General features: G+C 41.3%; 2 long non-coding RNA genes across 2 annotated transcripts in view; both read right to left on the bottom strand.

The window, feature by feature from the left end:
- LOC307223673 overlaps positions 1 to 20,502 on the bottom strand; it is a 110,597-nt gene that overhangs the window by 2,738 nt on the left and 87,357 nt on the right. The gene's annotated exons all lie outside the window — the stretch shown is intronic.
- Positions 4,895 to 7,400, bottom strand: LOC307223652. The gene is made up of 3 exons (XR_013842153.1): positions 7,142 to 7,400; positions 6,588 to 7,016; positions 4,895 to 4,966 (listed from the first exon to the last, which is right to left on the bottom strand). It is a non-coding gene; the product is annotated as an uncharacterized lncRNA (long non-coding RNA).

Below are 20,502 nucleotides of genomic sequence, written 5' to 3' on the forward strand. Positions count from 1 at the left end.
TCCCTCCTGATTTCGGGTTCTTAATTTTAAGAGTTTCATTTTTACAGCTGATGTTGGTTAATTGATCTATCTGTACATCGAAAGTTTCATAACAAGCCTGCTATATTTGGTAGGTTACTATAGTTACCTTCAATATATGTCATAAATTTAATCCAATCATTATTTAACTTTGTATTCTTTTGGTTTCTAATTCTCTGCGTCATTTTAGCTAATTCGACGAAGTTATATAGTTTCGTTTGCCATTCCCTCACCGTTGGTATATTTCTATTTTTCCAGTTTTGGGCAATTAACATTCTGGCCGCTGCTGTTGAATATTGAAATAAGACTCTATCTTCTTTCTTAATTTCTTCTCCGATGATACCTAGTAAGAAGGCCTCTGGCTTTTTAGGGAATGTATATCTAAATATTTTTTTTAATTCATTATATATCGTGTCCCAAAATTTTTTTATTTCTTCACATGTCCACCACATGTGTATGAAATTGCCTTCTTTTGTTTTGCATTTCCAGCAGGCCTTATTTCCAGTCTTGTACATCCTACTAAGTTTTTCTGGCGTGATATACCATCTATATATCATCTTCTCTAGATTTTCTCTGATTGCAACACTTGCCGTGAATTTTATTCCCTCATTCCACAATTTTGACCATTTTTCATATTCTATATTATGCCCCAGATCTATCGCCCATTTAACCATAACTTCCTTAATTTCTTCATCTTTTGTGTCCCATTCCAATAATAAATTGTACATTTTAGGTAGTAATTTAGATTTATTTTCTATTATTTCAATTTGAAATTTCGATTTCTTTTCATTCATTCCAGTTTTTTTCTCTTTTAACCAAATTGCATTGATTTGATGGTACTGTAACCAGCTTGTCAACTTTCCCTTCAGCTCCTCATATGGCTTTAGTTTCCAGCTGTCTTCCGATCTTGTCAATAGATCTTCATATGTTAATTTCTGCTCCTCCATATTTATTTTTTTAATAGTTAGGATATTTATTGGGGACAGCCACCAGGGTGTTCTCCATTCTAGCAATTTTTTATTTTTTTCCCAAACTTCATATAGTGGACCCCTAATGATGTGATTTGAGAACCCTTTATGAGCCAGGTAGGCATGCCATCCGAACCTATTGTCTGCCCCTTCAAGGTCCAATAAGTCAGTATTTTCCAAGGTTATCCAATCTTTAACCCAGCATAGGCAGGCGGCCTCGTAGTATAATTTTAAGTTAGGGACTGGAAGTCCCCCTCTCTCCTTTCGATCCGTAAGTAGTTTAAATCTAATCCTTGGCCTCCTTCCCTGCCAAATAAATCGTGAAAGAGTTTTCTGCCAATCTTTGAATAATTTTGACCCTCTAATTACCGGAATATTTTGAAACAAGAACAGCATTCTTGGAAGAACATTCATTTTTATTGTCTCCATCCTGCCCATCCACGAGAGGTTAACTATTCCAGACATCCAAATCTTTTTTAATATCTTTCCATGTTGTCGTATAATTATCTTCAATTAAATTTATATTTTTTGGTGTAAGCCATATTCCTAAGTATTTTATTTTTTTAACCACCTTTATCCCATGTTTTCTCTCCAGTTCTTCTCTTTCCTCAGCACCCAGGTTTTTTGTCAACATTTTGGTTTTTAGTTTGTTCAGTTTAAAACCGGATAGTTTACCATATTCTTCTAAGGTCTCCAGCGCCTTGCCCAGACTACCTTGCGGTTCTTCCAAAGATAACATTAGGTCGTCCGCGTAAGCTCTTAATTTAAATTCCTTCAATCCTATTTTAATTCCTTGTATCTCTCGCTTCGATCTTATTCTGTTCGCCAGTACTTATAATACTATAATAAATAATAGCGGGGAGAGGGGGCACCCCTGTCTTGTGCCCTTCTTGGTCTTTAAGGTGCTACTGGAAGGAATTTTTTTTGTTTTGTTTTGTAAGATTGTTATTTATTACCAATTTGGCAAATTGGGTTGAATATATTGCCTGTATTCCTTTCAAGAATTCACCTTCTATCCCTGCCACCTCCAGAGATTTTATTAGAAACAACCAAGAGACATTATCGAACGCCTTTTCGGCATCTATGAAAATCAGTGCCGCAGGTATATCGTTATTAATCTCCAAATATTCAATTATGTTTATAATGTGTCTCAAATTATCTTTCATGAACCTATTTGGGAGGAAACCCGCCTGGTCCTTATGGATTAAATTTATTAAACATTTTTTCAATCTGTTTGCCATGATATCTGCATATATTTTGTAATCGTTATTTAATATAGATAATAATGACCAGATGCCATTTTCAATTTGGTCCCAGCGCACTAACGGAATCCTAGAAGCCTTCCTGCATAACTTCTTATCATAGCTAATGGCAGCGACCTCCCCGAAAAGGGCATAAACCGTACGGATGTGCGACAGGTAAGCTACTAAGTGAACCACTCGTTTGGGATAGGCTGCCACAACTGTCCCCTTATAAGCCTGAAAACCATCCAGCTAGTGGTCAAAAGTCCTAGGGACTGGGGCGTACTTGCTTTTCTGCTTCCCATAAGAAGGCCTCTTTTCACCCCTCCCCAACTCCTCTGCGGGAGGAACCAATTTAAACATGTTTACAAACTCCCCATTTAAAAATTTTGTCCGCAATTTTGGGGAGAGATGATCCCCCGGGATGACATCTGAAGTTGAATAAGTTAATGTAGTTGATTCTTTGACAAGAGCCCCATCTTTCCACTCCTGGATTCCCCCAAACTTTTTACGATGGGAGTTGGCCCTCCTGGAGAGAGCCCAATCGGGGAGGCCAGAGATCTCTCCTCTGCCCCAGTAGGAACCCAGAGAGGCATCGCTATCATACTTAGAAGAGCTACCTGTCTCATCGTCCATCTCATCGGTCCTCAACTTGCTTTTGCTACAAATGTGCTTCTTCTCGCGTCTTTTGCCGGAAGGCTTATGCTTGTCACCGCATGGGGCTCCTCCTCCAACTGCTGCTGCTCCTCAGCCACAAATGATGTGCCTGATTCCGGGAGCTGAACTCTGGGCTCCTTATCCTGTGAATGACTAAATGAACTAGAAGCGACAGGGTTATTAGCACAAGATGACTTAGTTGCAGCCTTCCCGCTTTGTCCCTGAGGAGCGGATGCTGCGGAATGTGACTGGAACCTAGACCAAACTGGCTCTGCTGTGCCTTTGGTGCTTGCACCCGCCCTTGTCAGTTGAGAGTCACTAAAGAGGGCGGCAGAGGTTCCGGGAAGGTCATCCCACTGTGAAGAAGACGGGCTCTGGAACAACCTGTGAATAGGCTAAGCTATCTGAAATTGTATCGGGACTGGCGCCAGGAGATAGGGGTGGGCTGGGGTTTCGATTGGGAAAATGTTGCTCATAATCATCTATGAATAATCTGAAGGCATTGAGAAAATGCGAGATGTGCTTTGGGTTATTCCTTCCGCATTGCGCCCGTGATGGGTTTTCCTTTGCAGCCGCATGCTTCCTCTTAGGCGCCATGAGCTAAGCTGTGCACAAGTAAAATGTGCCTGCTATTTATTGCGTCGCTATTATCTGTTTTGTTCTATTTCTATTTATTAACCTTTATTTTATATATATATATATATATATAATATATATATATATATATATATATTTTCCCCCTTTCTTATCTATTTGTTGTTATTATTAAAGGGAAAAAAAGAAATTCTTAGAATTTTTTTGTTTTTTTTTTTTGTTTTTTATTTCAAAAACTTTTTATTTTATTTTTTAATATTTTATTTTATTTTTTAATTAATATTTTATTTCATTTTTTCTATTATTACTTATTTATTTATTTATTATTATTATTTATTTATCTACTCCAAATAAATTTTTTTATCGATTTATCCGTTTATCTCTAACTTGTCTATAATTCCAACTACGTATTAAATCAGTATTGCCAACTTAACAATCAATTAATGGAATATTAATAAGTATTCCCTTGATTATAATCCAGTTAGATTGTTCAGACCAAAAGTAGATAACTAAATATTATTCAATGTCTGTTCAATTAATGACCACTGTAGTACCAGCTATGACTTATAGTGTTAAGACCAATTTATATTTTATCCACAAGAAAATTATGTGTTTGTGGTTATTCTTGTGTATAATGTGGTAATTGTGTTTTCTCTTTCTTGCTGTATCAATAAAAAACAAAACAAACATCAATAAAAAACAAAACAAACATCAATAAAAAACAAAACAAACATAAGGCTTGTACTCCATATGTAGAAGTTAATTTGAAAATGAACAAAAAATAGATAGCTATTTTTTAAATTATTTTTCCATTTTATTTATGTATAATGGATGTATCTACGTGTTTGCAATAAAGAAATAAAAGGAATGGGAGACCACATGACCTAGCTCAGGCTTCCTCAACATCGGCCCTCCAGATGATTTGAGACTACAATTCCCATCATCCCTGACCACTGGTCCTGCTAGCTAGGGATCATGGGAGTTGTAGGCAAAAAACATCTGGAGGGTCCATGACTGATAACTTCCGTTTCAAAACTGACAACCTGAAGGGAGGGGCCGATTCCCGAGTACAGCATAAAAGCCCCACCCACTAGAGGCCAGATATTTTATTAAGCAAATTAGGCTTCATTGTTTTCCCTACAATGCCTAAATGAAATCTAACATACACCTGGAATCAATACTGTTGTGGCCAATTTTTATAATCCCAGAACTTTGTCTTTACTAGTTTGTTACTTTGGCTCAGGCCTTGCTCCGGAGTGGGGGTTCACTGCGAGTTGGTCCACAATGCAACACAGAAAAGGTGCAAACAAACAGGCACACAACTTTTCTAATTATAAATTTAACATGAAAAAGCAGATCAAAACGAATTTCCAATGGGGAAAAATAACAGGCTGCAGTATCTCCTGCAGTAGGGGTGTCAAACTCAAATTCATCGGGGGCCGCATCAGCAGTTTGGTCACCCTCAAAGGGCCGGTTGTATCTGTAGGACTATGTGTCCACTCTTTATTATAATAAATTATTGTCACTGCATTCAATTATTACTGTTTTTTGTAATAATGTAAGTAATAACTAGCTCTGAAAGCAGAAACATAGAATAATGGCAAGTAGATATTCAAATGTACAATTATTGTACAATTTATTAAAAAATGATTTTTGGTAACAAGACAGTATTTTTTTTTTTTTAACATACAAATATTGCCAAACACTGTTTATTACACATATGGCAAACACAAGGCATTAACTTTTTTTTTAACTTTTCTGACTAGATGGCTGACATTGTTTTCCTGAGGTCAGTCCATTGATGTCTGGCGTTAGCTTGGTCTTGTTCAGATTCATGACTGAAAACATTTGTTCACATAGATAGGTGCTCCCAAACACGGACAGAACACGTGCAACTTGAAGTCAGAGCTGTGGCATCAAAGCAGGGGGGAGGAGACGCTAAAAGTCGTCGACTGTCGCATCCTGGAACTTCGCCTTCAGGCTGCTGTTGCACTGAAGTTCTATTAATTCCATTTGAAGGTGATGTGGTGCACTGTCAGCATCAATGTTGAAGGGATTGGCAAAGCTGGTAAAGGTTAAGTTTTGTTCTTTAAAGTCAGAAAAGTGTCGATTGAATTCATCAATCAGCCGATTCACTTTGGTACCCAATCGAGCACATGAAAAAGTAGCTGGGAATGAGGTTGAGATGCTCTGGCAGATAGGAAAGTGGGCAAGACTTGTCTTTTTCAAGCTGTGACTTCCATAGGCGCAATTCTCCTGGAAAGCTGTTATTGCTTCATACATTGAGATTATGACTTGTTTGCGGCCCTGCAACCTCAGATTCAGTTGGGCGAGATGCTCTGTTATGTCACACAACATGGCAAAATCGCACAGCTAGTTTGGATCTGAAAGTTCTGACAAGGGCTTCCCTTTGCTTTGCATAAATAGAGTAATTTCTTCCAAAAGCTCAAAAAATCTTGAGAATGGTGCTCTTACTCAGCCACCTTACTTCTGTATGGTATGGCACATCTGTATGTTCCATGCCCACCTCCTTCAAAAATTGTTGGAACTGACGATGATTCAGACCCCGTGCACGCAGAAAATTCACTGTTTTCGTGACTGTGGACATTATGTTATCCAGTTGCAGAACCTTGCCACACAGAGCTTCTTGGTGGATAATGCAGTGATAAGTTATCAGCGGTGTGTGGCAATTACTTTTTTTCATTTTCTCTTTTAACAGTCCAACCAAGCCATTTCTCTCTCCACACATTGATGGAGCGCCATCAGTAGTAAGTCCCACCAACTTTTCCCAAGGTAATTTCATTTTATTTATGGATTCCTCCACTGCATTGAAGATGTCCCTCCCAGTTGTTTTCCCATACATGGCGACCACATCCAAGAGCTCCTCACTGACAGACAAGTCTTCCTTCACACCTCTTACAAAAATAGCTAGATGAGCTGTATCAGTATTGTCAGTGCTTTCAGCAACAGCTAATGAAAATGCCAGATAACTGCATGCCTCTTCAGCCAACTTTGTTTTAAGATTACAGGCTAGGTCCCTGACTTGGTCTGTGATGGTGTTTCTTGACAAGCTGACATTGTTAAAAGCCTGTCTCTGCTCAGGGCACACCTGTTCACATACCTTCAGCATACACTGCTTTACAAATGCACCTTCTGAAAAGCACTTTGAAGCTCGCGCAATTTCTTCAGCCACAAGATAGCTGGCTTTAACTGCTGCATCATTTTTTGCTGTCATTTTTGCAAAAATATTCCGTTGAGAATGCAGGCTACCTTTTAATGCTTGGACCTTTTGTTGCTTTTCCTGGTGGCTAAGGTTAGCAAATTTGGCTCCATGTTTGGTCTCAAAGTGCCGGCGTAAATTGTATTCCTTCATCACTGCCACTGCCTCATAGCAAATAAGAAATACCAGCTTGTCTCCATTAATCACAAGCACGTATTCACTTTCCCATTTCTCCTGAAATTGTCTTCACTCTGCATCAACTTTTCTTTTCTTGGACATTTTTGGGTTATTTGATTGTAGTTTATGGTCCCTATACCACTGTAAAGTGACACGGAAGTGGTCAGTATATCCAAAGTTTACCGCTCAGACTTTTAAGCAGAATAATAAGCAGACCCCCCCTAATAAGCAGACCCCCTCCCCCCCCATAAATCATATGTACTTACAGTACAGGAGAGAAGGGTTCAGGCAGCCGTTGGATCTGTCACATCACAGGATGGCATGCGCTCAATATAAAAACAAGTGGAGGTTTCCTGAATGCATGTAAAGTGGAGATTTCCTGTGTAGAACGGCCGGCGCCGCTAGAGGGCAGACATTCTCTGGCTTGTAGGCTGCAGCGCACGCGCTGAAGAGGCAGCTTTCTTGTGTAAAAAAAAAAAACGAGAATAAAAGGTGAAGGCCGGCGGCGGCTACATGGGGCACATGACGAGGTCTGGCGGGCCGGATTCGGCCTGCGGGCCTTGTGTTTGACACCCATGCTCTATGCGGTATCATTCTAAACATAGCCAGGTCTTTCTTGTTAAGCCCTTGTCCCCTAAATAATTATTTAGACATTCCCATTCTTCTTTCACCAATTTTTAAGGTTTATCTTGTAGCCTTTTCCCCTTCTGAGCGTTGCCCCAGAGTGAGATGATAGAGGAGTCAATGAACACCAGGATGAAGTTTCACAGAGAAAGAGTTTATTCAACTCTGCGCAGAGGCAGCCAGCGGAATTACTTCCAAAGGCTGGCAGGCCTTACAGCATGTTGGCAAGCCATTTTTATACCCTTCTCATCACTCCATACATCGTCATTCCTTCTCCTTATCCAGCCATAATACACAATTCAACTCATTTGCCCTGTTAGCCCTTGTTCATTGGTCCCTGACCCCACCCTCTCTGAACATACGCACTTGCCTAGCTTGCATAGCAAATTCTATATAATCTGTTTAAGGCAGGCACCGCCCATACATGCTTCCGCCCAGGCCATTTTCCTTATCTTCTCTTTGCATGTTCCAAGGAGTGCCCCTGACCTTTATTTCACATTCTTGTGTTCTTCAATCGCATCTGTCAGCTCTTTAGTGGGTGTATTTTTATCTTTCCAGTGTTTTGCCACTATAACCCTTGCTGCTGACGTTGCATACACAAATAGCCTAGTTTTGTTTTTGGGAATATTGTCTGAAACCATTCCTAGTAAAAATTCTTCTGGTTTCTTGCTAAATGTCTCCTCATAAATCATATTCTAAAATCTTTGTATCTCTAGACAGGACCACCACATATGGTAGTATCTTCCTATCTGTTACTTACATCGCCAGCACTTGTTATTGTTTGATTTATTTATTTTTTTGCAAGTTTTACAGGTGTCAGGTACCATCTATAGCACATTTTCATAAGATTTTCCCTTATAAGGAAGCAAGCCGTGAATTTTATATTTTTAGTCCATAATTCATTCCAAATAATGGGTTTGATCGTATGTTGCAGGTCCCTCTCCCATTTTACTGTAATTTATTTGATATCTTCCTCCTTTCTTTGCCAATTCAAAACTACTTTGTACATTTTGGAAAGTGTCTTTTGATTATTATATAAAATATTCTTCTCCAGATAGGTTCTTTTATCCTTTTCAAGGGCGGCTTTTAGTTGATAGTACTCCACCCACGTTATTCCCTTCTGTTTCAATTCGCTTAGGTCCTTTATTTTCGGATCACTACTTGTTTCCTCTACTAAATCGTTATATGTTAACCAATCGCTGTTCATATTTATCCTGTGAACCGACATAGATTCCATTGGTGACAGCCACCATGGTGTTTTGGTTACTACTGTTTTTTACTCCTCTGCCATACTTCATATAATTCCCTTCTCACAATATAAAAATCCTTTGTGGGATTTAGCCTCGTCATAGCCTATGTAGCCATGCTACCCGTACACAATATCCCATTCCTCCAGATCTAGGACTTCCGTGTTTTTAATTAATATCCTGTCCTTAATCCATGTCCAGCTCACTGCCTCAAAGTAGAGTTTAAGGTCAGGGACCGCGAAGCCTCCTTTTTCCTTCAACTCTGTTAGTAGCTTAAATTTTATGCGTGGTTTTCTCCCTTGCCAAATAAACTTGCAAGGTCTTTCTGCCATTCCTTAAAACACTTTACGCCTCTAATTATAGGTATTGTTTGGAACATAAAAATGATCTTTGGCAATACCATCATTTTAACTGTGGATATTCTCCCCCACAGGGACAAATTCAATTTTCCCCAAGTCTCTAATTCTTTTTTTATTTCCTTCCACTTCTCATAATTGTCCTTATATAAGTTTATATTCTTATTGGTGATCCAAACCCCCAAATAATTTACCTTATTGGCTACCTTTAAACCTGTTGTCTTTTCCAGTTCCTCTTGTTCCGACATGTAAATTTTTCATTAATAATTTGGATTTTCCTTTATTCAGTTTGAACCCAGAGACGTTCCCAAATTCTTCCAGTTGTGCAAGCGTTTTTTGGATACTTTCCACTGGGTTTTCAGTGGTTACGATTACATCATCTGCAAAGGCTTTAATTTTATAGTATCGAGTTCCTAGGTTAATTCCTCTTATGTTTTTATCCTTTCTTATTGCTATTAAAAGTTTCCTACCCTCTTTAAATAGTTAACAAATCTCACACCAAATTTAAGAAACGGTCTTCTAGTTTGTCTTCTAGTTTTCCAAAATCCTTCAGTCAGTCTCAGTTCTCAAAAGGTCTGTCTCAAAGGAGAGCTATTTTAAACCTTATCACTGCACTTCAAGGCCACCGAGGTTGGTTTGCATGAATTACAGAGAGCCTTTTTATCTTCTACCATCTGTCCCCCCCCCCCTTCCCATCAGACATTTGTATTAATACAAATTGATATGTTTACAAACTTAAACTCTAACTTATAAATTTAAAGACAGTGGAAAGTCTATAAAATCAACAATTGAAAGAAGAAACCACCTATTTTTCCCAGTAGGATTCAAATTAACAGAGGAGATGGGTCAACAGTTCCTTTTCTTCGGTTCCACAGGAATCGGCAAAACAACTCAGATCTCCATTTAAAAGTACCAGGTTTTAACATAGCAGTTAATGTCTCCAATAATGACAAATGGAACAGATCTACTTCAGTGTCAAGTCTGTCCCTGGTTTTAGTCCAGTTTTATTTGCCACAGTTAAGATCCACTTTATTGCTCTTAAATTCCAATCATAAGTATCCAAATACGATTGTAAATATTGCTTTTTATTCACTCTGAGCTTGCTGCGGTTAGGTTAATCAGATACCAGCCTTACTTGTAAATCCAGGATATAGTAATAAATACAGAGTCTCGCATCACCTCTAAAGTTCCAAGAGTAGAAATGAAGAAATAAAAATGAGAAAAATAGCCCTAATAGGTTCCAAGTTCCAAACTCCTGAAGACGCTCTTAAGTTTAGGTTCAATATCAATGTATTAATCCAAGATCTCCAACTCACATCTCCCAAGTTTGTAAGCTTTTAATACTGGATCTCAAGTTCATGTTCCAAATAATAATAAAAAGAAAAATGAGGAAAAAATCCCCAGTGGGTTTGGATTCCAAGTTCCAAGCTCGTGAAGAGAGTCCAAGTTCAGGGTTAATTAATCCAAAATCTCAAGATCACTTCTCAAGTTCATGTCTTAATGAGATTTATTAAAGAAGGGATTCAGTCTGCTTTTGTTCCAAACTTTTCATTAACAATGCTTTGAATCCAAAAGTAGAACAGAAGCTTTTCACTTGTAAAGTTTTCCCATGCAGGGTAAATTATCCAGAAATGGGGGTGAACTTCCTTTTTAACCTCCCGTCTAGAGCCTAATTAATAAATCCAATTTAAATTTAAATTCAAATTCCTTACCTTCTGAGTCTGCATTGAAAGCTTTTTGGAAAGATAGTCCACTGTTGGCAGGAATTTGAAGCTTTGCTCTGCAGAGTTGCGTTGGAGCCTAGCGCGCTGGCTCACCCCCACTCTGCACCTTTGGTACAGAGGCAGATACAGCAGCCAGAAAGCCATTTCAGGACCTCTAGACACCTCAGAGCACCCCCCGAGGCTTTTTGGGGGGTGAGCCTCGCCTCCACACTTACCCCTTCCCTCTGCAGAGCTCAAGTCCGTTGGAGTGATCAGGCTTGCCATTACACGGCTATCCGGAAGTGAGAGAGGCAGGAGTTGATCAAACAAACAGGAAAAGCTTTATTAAACAAAGGAAGTTTATGACAAAAAGTGGGTTGGGAAACGGGTTCTTTCAGCTAGAATTCAACTTACAGCTAATAGGTACTCCTCTTCTTAAACTTCAGTTACTAAACATCGGTTGGTACACTTCAGGTAGATAAGTATTCAGGTTTCCAGAAGAGATGGTAAAATATTCAAATGTGTTACGTTGTGGGTGAACATATCAGACGACACAGCGATTCTTCAAACCGCTCTTGTTTATTCACAGGCCAGAACAGAACTGAACTGAAGGGTTCAGCCAGCCTGCTTATATAGAGCTCCACTAGAACGCAACAGTAACCATTTTCTGTAACTATCCAGTCACTGAATGTCACTTTCAATCCCTTATTTGCATATGTGGACCTGAGTGAAAACTATCTACAGTATCCCCCTGCTGGCCCAGGGTGAGAACTTCAGTACATAACAAAATCGGTGTCTGTAACTGGGAGGATTTAACATCCACTGACTGTGGGAACGTGTATAGTGCTGGGCCTTAGTTGTACTATTATGTGGCCCAATCTCCGCTTTATATGGGGTGCACAGTGGTGCATCAATGCTTCTGGGTAGCTGGTTAGCAGGGTGTGGTTGTGTTTCCCCAATTTCAGTGGTGGTGGGCAGGGGAAGGTACACATAGGTGACCACCATCGGGGCAGAGGCTTCAGTGTTCGGTCGCCATTCTTTGTTCCTGCCCTCTCACTACCAGAAGCTACAGGCAGCATATCAGTTAAGCCTTCTGGAAAAACAAAAAGGGTATAGACTGGCCTCTTTGGGGAGGATATCTTATAAATGGAGAGTTGTCATTGAAAGGGGCAGGATTAACAGATTAACAGTGACCAAAGACAAATTTGGAGAAAGTTGAAATTCCTGCAGTCTACATACTTTAAAAAATGTCTTGTAGAATTACTAACACACAGGGATTTTTCTACATATATGTAATGTTTTTTTCTACATATATGTAATGTTTGTAGGTACATGCATTATAATCCCCCCCCCGCCCGCAACAACTGTGGTTTAGGGTGCTAAATTATAATAGGATAATTTGAAAATAAGCTTTGGCAGCTATGGATGAAAGCAATTGCCTTCTTGGCTACAGTGAATTGTTAATTTAGATTTATAGGGTTGCCTATAAAATTCCTGACACCCTTTGCGCTTTTCTTGCTTTTTAGAAACCCACCAATGCCATTTTTACACCCGAAAACCAGGACATGTCAGGAATTTTTCTGATGTATGGCAAGCCTAGATTTGCACCCATGCTATTGGGATGAGGTCCAACACAAACTCTGGCATTTTTCTTCATGCATTTGAACAGTAGTTCTGAAATAAGCCAGCTCCAGATTGCAAACAGAAGGAAACTACTCAAAGGCTTTTTTCTTTTCTTTTTTAAGGGAAATTCCCTGGGAAAGCAGGCAGGCTTTCTGCACAGATGGATATGCAGGTCACAAAATGTTCTCTCAAATTCCCGAAAGAGAGATTTTCTGTGCTCAGTCACTCCCACAGTTTGAACTCATTTCTCTACATAACACCTACATTTGCACTCATTTTTTCTTCAATGTGATTTTCATATCTTATAGTCGTGCCAGATTATTATTATTTTTTTATGTCTCACAAGTGAGGCTTGAGAGTATCTCAACTGAAGAGGATTTTTTAAAAAAACCCACCCACAACCTACTAACTATTCTGGGTACAAAAAGAAATAACTTGCTGAATTGTAACCATGGTGACCCACAGTAAGTTGAAGTGTCTGACTTTAGTGCCTGTGATTCAACCCAGAAAAAGTTGTGGATAGATTAAATGCAAGGAGGGGAGCAGTGCTTTTCACTTGTTTACTTTACCCTAGACAGCTATAGACATCTGCAGGTATTACATGGCCTTCAGTTTAAATGCAATGTAAAATTCCCATTTCTGGTCCAATCTAGATAGGGAAAACTTAACATCTCTTTCCCTCATCTTACCTCACAGAAGTACATACTACTAATTTGTTGTTTAGTCGTGTCCAACTCTTTGTGACCCCATGGACCAGAGCATGCCAGGCACTTCTGTCTTCCACCGCCTCTCGCAGTTTGGTCAAACTCATGCTGGTAGCTTCGAGAACACTGTCCAACCATCTCGTCCTCTGTCGTTCCCTTCTCCTTGTGCCTTCCATCTTTCCCAACATCAGGTTCTTTTCCAGGGAGTCTTCTCTTCCCATGAGGTGGCCAGAGTACTGGAGCCTCAGCGTCAGGATCTGTCCTTCCAGTGAGCACTCAGGGCTGATTTCCGTCAGAATTAAGAATGGAGAGATTTGATCTTCTTGCAGCCCATGGGACTCTCAAGAGTCTCCTCCAGCACCATAATTCAAAAGCATCAATTCTTCGGCGATCAGCCTTCTTGATGGTCCAGCTCTCACTTCCATACATCACTACTGGGAAAACCATAGCTTTAACTATATGGACCTTTGTCGGCAAGGTGATGTCTGCTCCCCCCCTTTCTTTTAGCATTTAGTAATACTACTAATTACTAATGTTTAATTGGGTCCTGTGAGAATCTGTTCTTCATGTTACTGCTCAGATTTAATTGCCCATCTTTCACCATAAGGGCTAGCTACAACAATTAAAAAATACAGTATTAAAATAACAGCTGACAGCCAGGAGAATATATTTGTTCTATAGAGGATGTGCCTAAATACTGTTTCAAAGGTCAAGTACCACCCCCACTCTCTGCAAGACTCCGGGGGGGGGGGTGTCCCAAGGACTTGGGTAGAGTCTGCGCTCCTTTGGAGAATTGAAACACAGAAGAGGCTGTTGCAGCTTTAAGAAATATGGTTTACTCACCTATGTACACATTTCAGTCTGCATGGAGGGAGTCCAGATCTTACAGCATGGTCATTTCAAGAGGGGCTTGTCCCCCACAGCAATGAGCCAAGGAGTCCAAGGCATCTCTCCCAGCCAGCTTTCCCAAGATGGATCCCAGAACCAGCACCATCTCACACTGAGCATGCACACGGTGTGCAGCTGTGTTTAGTGCTCCAAAAACAAACCCCTGTATTGCAACAAGAACCAATCACGGGAATATAGACACAACATGTAGGCATAACTGTTAAAGGATATATAATAGAATCATGATCTCATTCCAAAGGTAGAAATAAATCTATTGCGTGTCGAGGTCCCCAAGCCACCCCTCAAAATAATTCGCAACTCACACATAATTTTTGCTTAAGGTTTTTGGCAAAATTTTGGCCACAACTTTATTAAAATACATAATCTGTGAGTGGTTGCTTAGGCATTGGTTAAGACTATCTGTCCCCCCGCCTAGGACAGAACTGACTTTCCGAACTCCCTCAGAAGCTAGTGAAGGGAAAACAATATTGGGGAGCAGTTGAGCTGGGTCCCAGGTCCTCACCGCTTACCCAACCTGCTCCCCAGGGCTTGCCGGCCCTGGTCCCATTTCAGGGATTGGACGAAATCGTGGCAGGCCCCTGGATTCCTTTAACGGAATTCCCTTCCACACCACCATTGGAGGGTCAGGCCCAGCCTATCCTTACCCCTCCTCCACCACCACCAGTTTTTATAACCAATGCCTAACTGCCACACAAGCCCTTTATGCTCGCCACCAAACCACTCACAATCCCAACCAATTTCTCAATTTTGTAGCCACCACATCCAGCCAAACCTCATTCCCTAGCTTGGAGAGGTGCACTCCATCTGCCCGGTAAAGGGCCTCAGCCTTGAAATTAATGTCAGGGTGCGAAATCACCAAACCACCCAGTTCCACCACCTTCCCACATACTGCAGAGTTAATGCACTTCCTGGCCCTCTCAGCGGTCTCTGGGTGGGAAATGCCATGCCAAGTGCGCCTCTGCAGCAGTTGAGACCAAATTATTCTCACTGAAAGTAATAAGGCTGCCAATTCCTCCAAGTCCCTTTGAATTGTGGTGCGCAGAGTAAGGCAATTCGAAGTTGCCACATCATTTCCCCCCAGCTGCACCACTATTGCCATTGGGAGGGGATCTGAGAGCACCCACCATCTAATGAGCAGCATAAACTCTCCATAACATTCTGTATCTGGATATCCAGCTACGGATATCCCGCTACGGGAGGCCGAGACCTGATCTCCTTGCAGACTGCCTCACTCTGCTGCCAGCCCCACTATCCAGATGCAGACCAGTGTAGGATCTACAAGGGTCGAGAACAAACAAGCATTAATATAAAAACTCAGCATTTGTTTCGCACATAACCCCTGAAGGCAGCCGATTTCCATCTCCCCAAATCCTTGATCCTGGCAGCCAACAGGCCCCAATGAGCTGCCATTGTCGCTGCACCTATGTGAAAAGAATGAGGGGCAAAACCAGAGGCCGAAATCCCACAAGCAGAGATGACTTTACGCATGACTTTAGCGAACTGACGTCGCGCCAAAGGGCAACCACTTTCATGCTTAAGTAGAGGGCCATCCCCGGGAGGTCTCAAGGCCAAATACTTCCTTACATCCTTAACCGGGCAAGGGCCCGCCTCCCCAGTCGCTGGGAGGCGAACAACCGCCCCTTGACCCAGCTGGTCAGTTTGGAGTTGTGTACTACAAGTCTCAACTCCAAGGGGGAAAACATATCCTGGAGGAGCAACCCATGAGAGCCACCATTTTGGTTGAACTCCACAATAACCTCCCCCACCCGAAAAGCACCAAAAAATGCTAACGAAAAAGCCACAGAAAAAAGGCATGCTTCATATCTTGACCAGCAAACGCTCCTCAATTTAGTACACATTCTAGTCAACAATTCAAAAGTAACAGGATGCCTGGCTGCCATCCTGGGGGGACCAAGTCTACCCCACCCTTCCAGTGCCTTGTGCACCACAAATTTAGCGCAAGGGTCCTTATTATAAAAGGACTTGCAGAAAAATGAAATTTCTGCCGAGTGTCCTAGCAGCCCAGCCCAACTGAAACATATGCGCCAGGTATTGCAGAACCTGGGAAGTGGAGGGGGGGTTGAAAATTGCCAGCCACCGACTGGGTAAAATTTAAAAAGTCCCAAGCTTTTTTATAAGACCTGAGAGCCCCCTTTTGCGCCTCGAGAGGGCCGCTGGCCCCCTTGAAAGTTGGAAGTGGGGTGACTTCCACCACACTTCTCGCAGATATGGGGATATTTACAGGGCTGCCGCTGGCACGCTCCCTTATTAAAATGCCAACATGCGAGCTTACGCCCGGGCTGAAAAGGGGTTCCCTTCAGCTTTGGCTGTTCCAAAGCCGCCTTCTCAAAGTGCGGGACCACATAAGTGGTCCACACATCCAGATCCTTACGGTCCCAACGAGCCGTAGGGATTCTGGCAGCGCGACGCCTAAAATTTTCATCGTAGTCAATTGCCGCTGTTTCGCCAGCCATGGTAAAAGCAGAGCGGACAATGGACATGTACACTATCAAATGCAAGGCTCTCCGTGGATAAGCAGCTGAGACAACCCCAGCAAAGACCTGGAAGCTGTCAAGCCAACGCTCAAATGTCCTATCCACCTTTTTAAGCACAGTGTGCTTTTTAGGGGCAGAAACACCTTTTTCTTGGGCATCCAGACTTGTGGATGGTGGGGCCAGGTCAAATATCTCTACATAGCGGCTGTTCAAAATTCTAGACCGCAACTTGGTGGGCAAATGGGCCCCAGGTATAATGTCCCTAACAGAATTAGTAGAGACCTTCACCTCTGGCACCTTTTTGGGGGCCATGCCTGCTAATAACAAGATAGTAAATAAATAAATTAAATGATTAATTAACAAATAGAAACAAACAAATTAATTAAAATGTTAAAAAAAAACCTATAATAAGTAGACTGGAAAAATAAAACAATGACAGTTGAATATAATAAATTGTCCCAAAAGAAAGAACCAACTAAATACCTTAAAGTGGCATAGCCAAATTACTAGAATTAACTGGCAAGAATTAAATAAATGCGAATTTAATTCAGAGTGCAATACCACTAGTCACCACCAGATGGCACTCTAAGCTAAGCCAGCCAAAAAACAGCTGCAATTGCAGCCAGTGGCCACTGTTGCCTAAGGCAGATTCAAACAACGCTCCCAACATGTAAGAATAAACTGCGCAAAGAAAATGGAGGCCTGGACAGCTTCTATGGTTATGGCACCAGCCCCCGAGGCCACAAAGCCCAAATAGATTAAAAGGTTGCAGGAAGGCCCCGACGCAACAGGCCATGCCAAGGCCGCATCCTGGGTGCTCAGGCAGGCTGCAACAGCCCCAACGCTCCGCGGCCTTGAGGGCTGGCACAACCTGTCTCCCTGGGCCTCCCCACGCAGGCCGGGGCACGCGGGAGCCACCCAGAGGCAGCGGAGCACCAGAAGGCCGCGCCAGTGGCCTAAGCTCCGAGGTGGCATGGGGCCAGGGGCCGAACCCCTGCCGTGAAGCAGCAAGGCCGCCTGGAGAGCGCAACCCCCAGGTGAACGTGGGGAGGGCAGGGAGGAGAGGTCAGGTAAGAGAAAAAGAAAATTAAGTAAAGGTGGGGTGAAAGGAAAATATAGGATTTCTCCCGTGTTCGCTCTGATTCGATTGATCCGATGCACTCAGCGAAAGAGAAAGCAAAAGCAGAGTGCCCCAATACTTAAAGCCTTTGGTCCCACCCACCCAATTTGCAACATGCAATTTGCCCCAGCAACCCGGTCGTCCAATCGTTGCTTCAGGCAATCGCCATTTAACCTGCCTGGCAACAGAGGGTTGGCCTGGCAGACCCCACCGCAACACATGCTCTCTTTTAGGGAGAACACGCTTTGTATAAAAAATAATAATATAGAAAACAAAGTGTATAAAGAAAGGTAAATACCCAATATTTTTCACAAGAATATACAAGTAGATTCATGCTACAGTTCAGTGCTCACTAGGAGTGTAGCTGCTATTTGCAACTCAGTTGCATAGGATATATCAAGTGAGCCACAGGTATTTCTAATGATATGCTTAAAGAGACAGTATAGCAAGTACAGTACATGAATACAAAGTAGAACCATAAGAAGCAGTTACACAGGACAAATATATAACAATAATGCATACAGCAATATTTAAACAAAGCAATTAAAATTAAGTTCAGAATTTAGCCCCCCCTGGATGAATAGATTTAAACAGAAACATGAAACAGGTTTCTTGTTGATGTGACCGCCATTCAAAATCTTGCCTAATACCAAATTTCTTTTGATTTACCCTTAATACTATAAGTAATAAATCTGTGTCCGAATGTTTGTGGGCTATGAAATGTTCGACCAAATGTGCCTCCTTAATGGCATTTCGTATACGGGAGCGATTTTCCCCAATGCGAATCCCAACTGCTTGTGTGGTGGAACCTATATATAATAAATTACATGGACATCGGATAAGATAAACCACATTTTTAGTCTGACTTGTGCTGAATTGTTGTATGACAAATCTAAAATTAGACTTCTCATAAATCTCTTTGATATGTAGTGAAAACGGCAGGATGAACTTTTGCCACACTTGTAATGGCCAGTGGGGCCAATGTTGCTGATAGATCGAGTAAGAGTCATGTCAGTGTGAACCAACATGTCCTTAATAGGTTTGGTCCTCCTAAGGCCAGTTAAGGGGAATTCATCACAACCAGGCACATTCCATAGTACGTGCCAATGCTTATGTATGATTCTGAAAATTCTGTCTGAGTAAGCTGTGTATTCGAATGATCCCGTTACTCTGGTGTTAGATGGAGATGTTGTATTTGGAGTGGGAAGTGTTGCACGGTCCCTGATCAAGGATCTTTGTATTCATCTCAATTGGAAAAAAACAAACCTGCCTGCACTAATGTGAAGGGTGAAACAAAGATCTGGACTGCAGCACATAGGCTAGGTCTGGTTCAAAGACAGTGATTTTGATTCGCAAAATATCACGCAGGTGAGGGTCACTTAGTCTTGTCCTCACGTGGTTCTCTTATTTTTTTTTAAATGATATTAAAATTTCCAAAAAATCCAGAATAAAAAAGAAAAAAAGAAAAGAGAGAAAGATAAAAACCTTACTTTCATTAACATCTTTCCAGGACTCCCCCCCTCCCCCTCTTGTATTCCATTTCCATTAGATTAGTTCCACAAACTCTTACCCCAAATTTTAAAACCTTATTATAATTATAATTAGCCCATTATTCAAATTTAATTTATCTTGTATAACCATTTCTCTTTATATTTTTTTATACTTCCCTAAGATCGACCCCAGTTCCCTTCCACGAATCCCCCCCCTTTTTTTGTCACACAAAATAAAACAAGAAAAAATAAAAAGATATAATTTTACAGCCTTTGGGTTCCAAATCTCCCTCCCCCCTTTCCCGGTTTCGATCCCCAAAATCCATCCATCTGTCTACTGCCGGCCTGGAGATCCCACGTCCATGTCTAAATCTCTCTCGATTCCACTTTGCCGTCTTTTTAGTAGTCTTTAATTTCAGAAGGCCCAATCTTAGAGAAACTCTCAGAAAAGATCATTCTTCTTCCATCCAGACCTCTATATTTAAGAGTATAACTCAAATTCTGTTTCTTGATCCTTTTAAAGTCTGGATGTCCCAAATGTTCCAACTTCGAGCTTAGTCCAGTTTTTATTCCTCAGGTTTCTTTTCCTGTTCCGCTGCAAAAACCTTCTAATTCAAAAACTTCTGGTTCCTCTACAGAGGCTTTATTTGTTCAGGAACACAAACTTACGTCAAGTCCCTTCCTTTCTTCAATAGATAAATCCATTGTCTCCTTTAGTGTAGAGACCTCTGTAGACAAAATAATACTTTGTTTTTGCAGCTTTCCCAGGAGATAAAAAGTCCTGTTCAATTCCATGAGTATTTTTCCACTTGCTGCCATTCTTGCAATGTCCCAGAACTCCCTCTAGAGGGATTATGGTAACTTAGTTTCCTTCCAGATCACACCCCAAAGTCAAATTAACTTGTTGCCCTTATTTTCAGTAATTTATATCCAAATTGTATCGAATCTAACCGGCAAAGTCTTTTATTCTCCCACTTTGACAGCTACTTTGACAGCTGCCAAAATTTCTATATCTCTTCACCAGTCTCATAACGGATCGCTCCCGGTTCCCGGGGGGTTACACTTTAGTTCTCACAAACCACTCTTCTCCAGCACAATTACTTGTAATTTCCCTTCGTGAAATTAATAATTTTTTTCAAATCGATTCTTCTCTCGATCTTAGTTGTCAAATCCTTGCGTTAAAACCTCTACAACGGGGGGGGGGCGGACTTCCTTTTTGCACCTCCCCCGCTCGCTCCAAATTCGTAAAACAAATTTTTCCTTTTAAGTCCGATAAATTTACTCACGGGTTGTTCTTTTTAATCCAAATTTTCAAATTAAGTCGGTGCTCTCCGTCGAATGGCATGCGGCTTCGCT

The sequence above is a fragment of the Podarcis cretensis genome (genome assembly GCF_951804945.1).
Source record: "Podarcis cretensis genome assembly, chromosome: 9".
In the NCBI taxonomy this organism is placed as follows: Eukaryota; Metazoa; Chordata; class Lepidosauria; order Squamata; family Lacertidae; genus Podarcis; species Podarcis cretensis.